Consider the following 8,927-nt stretch of genomic DNA (forward strand, 5'->3'; position numbering starts at 1 on the left):
AAGGGAGTTGAGAGAGAGAGAGAGTAGAGAGAGAGGGGGTTCCGACTCTTCCTTCTTCAAATGAAGAAGTCTTCTTATATAACAAAAAAAAAGAATCTAAAATAGTAAATTGGGTCCTACATCTGGGCCCCTACACAGTGTTTCTACTGTTGATGAACAGTGTTTCTACTGTGGATGAGCAGTGTATCTACTGTTGAGTGGGTCCTGGCGGCTGGTAAGCTGTCAAGTCTTTTTCTTGTCCAAATTATGCATTTGTTGGAGGAAATCTTCCACCTTTTCTATATCTCTGTCAGATAATATTATCTCTGGCTGTATTGGTTGTGTATCTTCCACGAGGTCATCACCACTTGTTTCACTTCGCATTGAAGTGTCTGATTTTTCGCACTGATCCAGTGATTGAAGCAAGTTTCTTTTCACTTCTTCTAAGTATTGATTTATCAAATCAATTTTATCTCCTTCTTGAATTGAGATTCTTCGAGCAATATGTTTAACTGTGCTCTCTTCTATCATCTTCTTTTGAGGGGTCGTTATATATAATTGGATTTGTGTTTTAATAGAATCCAATAATTCTTGTCCATATAATGTTTTTGTTTTGGGATCAGTCTTTATCAATTTGTCCCAAAAATTATTGTAAAATACCCTATATAAACAAGGGATTTGTTCTTCCGTATAACCTAATTCAGGAGTCCATTTATGAATCCAGGGGATAGAGAATTCAATAAAGAAGTAGATTTGATCAATTTTTTCTAGATAACAGATATGATCTGCGTGATATAACTCGGTTAGGAACGGCGAAACTTTTGCCCATTCTTTGTATAACTTAAGGAATGGTTCAGGCAGAATTTTTGTAGTGGGACCGTGGTATGACCACCAGTTTAAAAACTAGTTGGGGATAGGTCCTGTAAATACCTTTGCACATACTTTGATAAACCAAGTATGTTTATGTCTCTCATTATTATAATAAAGCACCCTACCAAATGTTTGGATATAATCCCAATAAGTAAAATTCATAGGTGATTTATTAAGGCTTATCTGCCTTTCTTTCATTGTTGAAATCCTCCATTTTTCAACAGATATAATTTGTTTGATAATGACTTTTGAAAAGTTATAAACGTTTTCATTTGTGTTATAACCCGAAAAGTGCCGGAATTCTGCACTTCCTGTACTGATTAGAATAGTCTCATAATAAGTGCGGGTTTTATATGATTCACCCGGGTAGTATAATCCATTAATCAGATATCTCTAGAATATTTTCCATGGTTCTTCTTTTCTCTGAATCTCAGAGTTTTCAAGGAGAAATATCATTTCTCTCTTTGGTAATTTTTCGTATGACTTGATATCATCATTGTCTTCTTCTTTAACAATTGAAGCAAAAGTATCACTTTGCTTTTTGGATGCCAAATAAGCCTGCAGATGTCCATATAAAGGACTATCTTCTGGAATATCTTCCAGATGTATAGAATGTCCTGATGATTCACCTGTAAGAGATACCTTTGAGTTTATCAAACTCTTTTTTCCTCTTTGTATTACTGGAGAATTTGATGAGGATCCGTATGACGATCCTTGAGAGTAAGTCCTATTAGGGGAAGATCTTCCCCTACCTCTTCCCCTGGTGGCCCATGAAGGGTCCATTCTGCATAAATAACAGGTCATTAATAATTAAAAAAGATATCATAATTCTATCGCCGATATAATCTTAGCTAGGAAACTCATTTTCAATTAACTGAAGAATATTAGTAACTTCATTAGAATTAGAGCATTCTTCTTCAATATTATTAATAGTGTCAGCCATAACTTTATCAAGTATGAGTTCCTTTAAGTCTCTGTTTAAATTAATTACTTTAAGAATAGTGATCAATACTTTATCATCAAATAACATGGTATAATAATTCATAATTTATTCTAAATATTCCCGGGATAGAAAATCCGGAAGGGAATTATCAATTCCTTTTTTATATTGTATTTCAAAATCGAAAGGTGCCAGCTGAGCCTGCCATCTAGCAAATATTAATTTAGAAGCATCGTGCTTAAAATCTTTGTCAAACATATATTTAACAGATTGAGCATCAGTTTTTATCAAAAACTTTTGGTTATACAAGTCGTCTTGAAATTTTAAAAAACATTTAACAATTGTTAACATTTCATGTGCCACAGTAGCATATTTCTTCTGGGCTTCGGTCCATTTACCAGAGTGAAATCTTATTAGGTATTCACTCTTATTGTTGGGATTTACTTGTTTTAAAATCCCTCCATAGCCAATATTAGACGCATCTGTCTCGATAATCTTTTGCCAAGTAGGATTTCAACATAGATATGAGGCTTTTGGAATGGATCTGGGAGAAACAAGTACTAAAAGTACTAGACTTGAAGAGGTAGATATACCTCAAAACCTTGATTTATTAAATAAATGGACAATTCCTAAAATTTCTATAAAAACCATTTATGATTATGGTTGGTTTGATAAACTTTCTTCTAAACAATTGATAAAAACGACTGAGCAGTCTTTAGCATTAAATTCGTCTGAACAGACTATTCGTTTGTTAAACAAACATGATATAGATTTATATAAACATCATTACCATTATCTGCATATTGGTATGGTTCAAATTGCATTTAAACCTTTAACCCTTAAAGGTTTACCAGAGACCTTTTTAGCAGCTCTTAGAGATGCTAGAAATCTGAATTTCAGACAGTCTCTAATGGGTTCGATAGAATCTACAGTGGCCTATGGTCCGGTATATTTTAATACTCAACCCAATCTGCAACTATCTCTTTCTGATGTTAATATTCTTGATGCTTTGACTTTAAATGTGAAAACGCATGGTTATAATTATGCGCCTGGTTCTAAAATTATATGTCTGTCTTATAGGATTTATTTCAAATTGTTATCCACTTTGAATCCTAGATGTAAGTTATACGATACATCGGATCAGACCATATTGGTAGAAACCAATTTTGCAAGGTCCAAGGTCACCACTAGGAGACCTATTAGGTGGGAGGAAATTAATTTTCCAACTACTTGGACTTTAAATTCGGTTATATCCCCAAGTCAGATTACGAACGACTTGTCAAATACTGAATTTTCACATATCACTCAAAATCCGGATGGTAGGATTTGTATTCAATTTGATGATAAGTCTACTATTTATAATAGACATTCATTTTCTAATCATAGACTTCTACCTGCTATTCAACATATTTCCCCTGTTGAACCAGTCTATGGTCCAGCTCGTAATCGTGCAACCTCTTTACACACTATTGCTAGTGATAAGCCTGATCAAAAGGTTAAGATGGTCGGAAGGGTTAAGATTAACCCTCAAACAAATATTGTTCAAGATAATGACAATATTTCAGATGAGGATATTCCTTCTGTATCCGAGATGGATTTCGACCCCAATAATATTTAATGATTCCACACCAAATAGATTTTAGCCCCGGTTCTCGGGCACGTAATTATATTCAAAAGGAATTTTTTAGTAATAAGTGGAACCAGGTTAAAACATGGTTTTTTGATACTTATAGCAAAGATGATTTGAACAATATATCTCAAGAATTTTATGAAACTTGTGCCCTGCATAATCAAATTATGTATTTTGTTCCTTGGTTTATAACAACTTATTTGCCTCTTTATATAAAGGTATTAGAAAGATCTTATAAAGATGGGAGTGGTAATATTACTAAGGCAGATTTATCCTCCTCAGGCTCCCTTTATTCTACCTAATAATACTGGTATTACTTTCACTGCCTTTCAAAAATTTATTGATGATAACATGGCAGCTATTAGTATTGCAGAAATTAATAAATTGATTTCTCAAAACAATTATTTGGGTTTGTATGTAAAAATTTTAGGAGAACATATTGGTTCTCTTGATAAAAAACTTGATGATTTGACTATTTTAATAAAAGAAATGGGTACTAAGAAAGGACCAACTGATATTGCATCCACTTCAGGAAGTAAAACAGTTGATCAAGCTATTCCTACTCATATTCAAAGACCTCTTGAGATTCAGGATTTTAAATTTAAATCTCTTGATGACTTAGCTCAGCTTTTAGATAAAAAGCTTTCTGGTTTTTATACCTATTGATTTATCAAAAAATTTTCCTGACAAAATTGAGACCGTTTCTGATTATAAAACCGAGACATGGTCAGAGTTTAATAAACTCAAAGGTATAGTTAAACGAAATCATAAGTATGCTGACAAACCTAGGATGCAGACTTATTATTATCCCCGTCCTACTCCTCAAGATGTGTTGATTGAGGAACGAGATTGGAATCAGACTAATACGTCTTATAACGGTTCCGAAATTTATGAATGGAATCTTGATGGTCTAACTGATAGACAATTAACCATTCTCGTACACAGAATGCTTATGTATTCGACTATCTGTAAAAGTGTTAAAAATACAGATAGAACTATTTGCAAAATGATTATTGCAGGATTTACTGGCCAACTTCGTGGCTGGTGGGATAATCATTTATCTGTAGAGGAAAAGGCTTTCGTTATAAATGCTACAGCAACCGACGAAGGTGTTGATAACATAGGTATGGCTCTAGTGGTGGGTAGAGAAGATGCAGTTTATACCCTTATCCTTACAATTTTAGAGCATTTCAATGGTAGATTTACCTCAAATCATCAGACCGTCCGAACTTTACTTAATGGACTTAGATGTAAGACCTTTAGTGAATTTAGATGGTATAAAGATACTTTTATGAGTAGAGTTATGGAACTACCCGAGAATAGATATGAGCACTGGAAAGCCAAGTTTATAGACGGCGTCCCTTCCTTATTTGCCGAAAGAGTAAGGGATGTGTTAAAGGGTAGTTGCGGTGAGATTCTGTATAATAATTATACCTATGGTAAGCTTATAGGAGTTTGTACACAAGAAGGATTGAAATTGTGTAATGAGCTAAGGCTTTCTATACAGCTTAAGATTGATAAGCTTAAGGAGAAATCTCAATTAGGGGACTTCTGTACCCAGTTCGGTTTACCCGGAACTTCTACTTAAATTAGGAAGAAGAAAAACAGATATCATAGGTATCCTTACCCGGATAGCCCGTATAAGAAAAAGAGGTCTAGATATAGGCCTATGACGCATCTGTCTCGATAATCTTTTGCCAAGTAGGATTAGCAAGGGTTAAACAAGGTAGAGATTTAACACGCTGTTTAATACTTTGTACTAACTCGGTATGTTGGTCAGTCTAAGGCTGTCTATGATTCTTTTTCAGCCTATCGTATAGAGGAGCTAGGTGTCGTGACAAACTTTTATAGAAAGGGGATATATAATTCAAACTTCCCAAAAATCTTTGTAATTGTGTCCTGTCAGTAATAACATCAGAAAATTTTGAGGCAAAATCAATTGATCTTTGTATTGGGGTAATTTTTCCCTGGCAAATATTATGACCTAAAAAACGAACATTCGTTTGGAATAGACTCATCTTTGGTTTAGAAATTACTAAACCGTTTTGTATAACAATTTTCTTGAAAATATCAAGATGCTTAATATGCATCTCCAAAGTTTTAGAAAATACTAATATGTCGTCAATATAAACAATGACAAAATCTAAATATGGGTTAAAAATATCATTCATAATTTTTTGAAATTCAGAAGGGGGATTTTTTAAACCAAATGGCATAACATTCCATTCATATTGCCCAAATGGAACATTGAAAGCAGTTCTATAAGTATGCTCTTTAAATATTTGAATTTGCCAATAACCAGATTTTAAATCAAATTTTGAAAATATATTGGCGTCATATAACCTAGATAGCAAGTCCCTTTTATTAGGGATAGGATACCTAATCCATTTTAGATGTTTATTTAATGGTTTATAATTTATTACTAAGCGAGGAATACCTCGTTCCTTTTCTGCCGCATTATTAACATAAAAGGCAGAACATGACCAAGGAGATTTTGAGGGTTTTATCAAACCCTTTTGTAACAAACTATCAATCTCGTTTTTGCAGAATTCAACTAGTTCAGCATTCATCTGGCAAGGTCGAGATTTAGTAGGAATATCATCCTCAGAGAAGTTTTCTTCGTAAGGAAGAGTTACAATATGCCTTTTCCGGTTCCAAAAGGCACTAGGGTGATCGGCGCAAACATCAACAGTCATCTTTTCAGCAATCAATTTAATCTTTTGCTGAACTTTAGCAGACTATAAAGTGTCAAATATATTCATGCTAAGAATTTCTAATTGTAACGAATCAACATGCCTTTGTTTCATATTAATCAAGACATTAATATCTCTAGTTACGGGATCTGTAACAAAAGAATAACTTATCTTTTTATCTTGATAAGTAGCAGAAAAACCATGTTCATCTATATTAGTGAACGGATAAATAGCATTAATAAAAGGGGTTCCAAGTATAATTGAAGGGTATAACTGGTTTTTTTACCAAAAAGAAGAAATAAGGAATACAGACTTTATTTTGGCAAATATGAGTATTTGGCAGTTTGTACTCTATATCTAAAGCATGACCAGAAGCGGATTTAACCAAATGAGTGGTCTTTTGAAAATATTTAGTTGGAATTAATCCTTCCTGAATGCAGCTTACATCTGCACCACTATCAATCATAGCTATATCAGTTATAGAAAAATTATTATCGATCAAAATAGTACATTTAATATACCATTTATGTGCAGTAATAATTTGCATCATACCTAAAAATAAATCAGATTTTTCTTCAGTTAAATCAGAAATTTCTTTTCCTTTATCATTATAAAATTCAGAAATTTCTTTAGTCGAAAATTCAGGTAGAGAATTATTTTTCTCAATTTGAGTAATTCGGTGATCATAAATCATTTAATTTTGCTTAAGAGACTTAATATCCCTTTTCAAATTCTCAATTTTTTCTTTTAAATCATCAAAGAAGTATCTCTACTAGGCGTACTAGACTTTTGAAGTCGTCTATTAATTTCAGATAAAGAATAAGGTGCAAAATGTTCAAATTCGCTCTTGTATTTTTCAACAGATTTTGAACTACTAGAACTAGAACTTGCGGCTAAATTAATAATTTTTTCACGAAGTTTTTCATCAGTAACTTCTTTTAAAAGTTCTATTACATTATCAGATGTAATAGTTTTTATATTTAGATTATCAAATTATGATTGCAATTTATAAAATTCGTCACTATCACAAGTACAAATATCACCTTTGCAAGTAGTGCAAGAAGTATCAACATTTTTATTATTATCAGAAAAATCAATTAACTCAACTTCATCTTCAGATTCAGTCTCTAAGTAGTAGTCAGATTCTGATCCTGAAGTGTATAACAAGCCATAAACCTTATCGTGTAACTCATCATCGAGTTCTAAGGTTTTTAGCTTTTGAAGCTTGCAATTTGGAGAAATATGACCAAATTTTCCACACTTATAACACTTAATATCAGCGAGATCTCGTTTAGATCTATTCTTCGCAAATCGAGTAGATTGTAATTACATTACCATTATATTTTAAGTATATTGGCCCATTATAATTTCTATATGTATGATGTTATTGTCTAACCTCTATACCTACTGTCCTTGTACCATTATATAAGGCAATTAAGTGATCTAAAGTTCATATGATAGGCGTCTTTTTCTTCAAAATCAACATATGTATAAAAAAAGATCATTTTTAAGTTTAATATAGTAATCTTCTCAAGGAATATGTTGTCATCATCCAAAATCTCACCTTAACAATCGTGATGACACCTACTCCCTAGGACTAGGTAAGCCAAACACATGCTGATTTTTTAACAGTTTTAAACCAATAAATATAAACTAGTAAATGACATACATAGCTAAAAATGAACAATAGTTATATATTTTCCCAAAATCGATAGTACGGAGTCATAAGCTCTACTGAAAATAAACTAGAGATCATTAAATACAACATTGTTTGGAAATAAAGTAAACAGTAGCAAAGAACTATGGAAGGTGACTCCGAGACCTACGAGCGGGCATGCAGGTATACCTTGAAGTTTTCGCAGCAAATTTTAAACAGTCACCTAATGCCCAGCTCGCTCTGAGGTACCTGGATCTGCACAAAAATGTGCAGAAGCATAATATAAGTATACCACAGCGGTACCTAGTAAGTATCAAGATTAACCTCAATGGAGTAGTGACGAGGTTCAAGTCAAGACACTCACTAGTCAATAACGTGTGCACAATATCAATATAAAGCTAACAATGGAAAAATAAGGTAAAGAAATGGCAACGAAGGGTAATCATGTGATAAACAACAAAATAATCAAGCACAAATAAAATACAAGTGAAATCAATTAAGGGATAACAACGATAGTTCTAATCATCAAACTATTCTTACACAAAATTTATAACAAGAATCACCCTTAGGTATCATACCTCATAATCACAAATTACGAGTCCTCAAATCATAAATCTTATACACATGGTGTCAATAACGCATAGACAACTCCCGTGATGCACAAACAACTCACGTGCCAATAACGCACTCTGTTAGGCATGATCTCATGATCAATAATCACAATTCGCCCGACGTGGTCACATGCTCAATATCCTAAACTGCCCGGCGTGTTCACAAGCTCAAAGTCGCAATCCACCAGGCGTGGTCACAAGCTCAATATCCTAAACCGTCCGGAATGGTCATAGGCTAACAGTCCAACCATATTGCAAATGAAGCAGATGTACCAGAATACATGTACATGATCAATGAACATCAAGTTTCATACTCCTGGACTGGTATAAGTGATGTGTTACGGTATATGCATGTGCAAATATACTATTACAGCTCAAATCAACAAGTAAATTAGGGACATCGAATAGCACATTAGAAACAACACAACAAATCACGTAATATGCATGACACACACAAGGAAATCACATCACTACACGAATATTATCAATAATATGCCCCATGCCATCACATATCGTCCTCATATAGCCCCCTTATCTCGCTGCACAA

Source organism: Nicotiana tabacum, chromosome 18 (genome assembly GCF_000715075.1).
Source record: "Nicotiana tabacum cultivar K326 chromosome 18, ASM71507v2, whole genome shotgun sequence".
NCBI lineage: Eukaryota > Viridiplantae > Streptophyta > Magnoliopsida > Solanales > Solanaceae > Nicotiana > Nicotiana tabacum.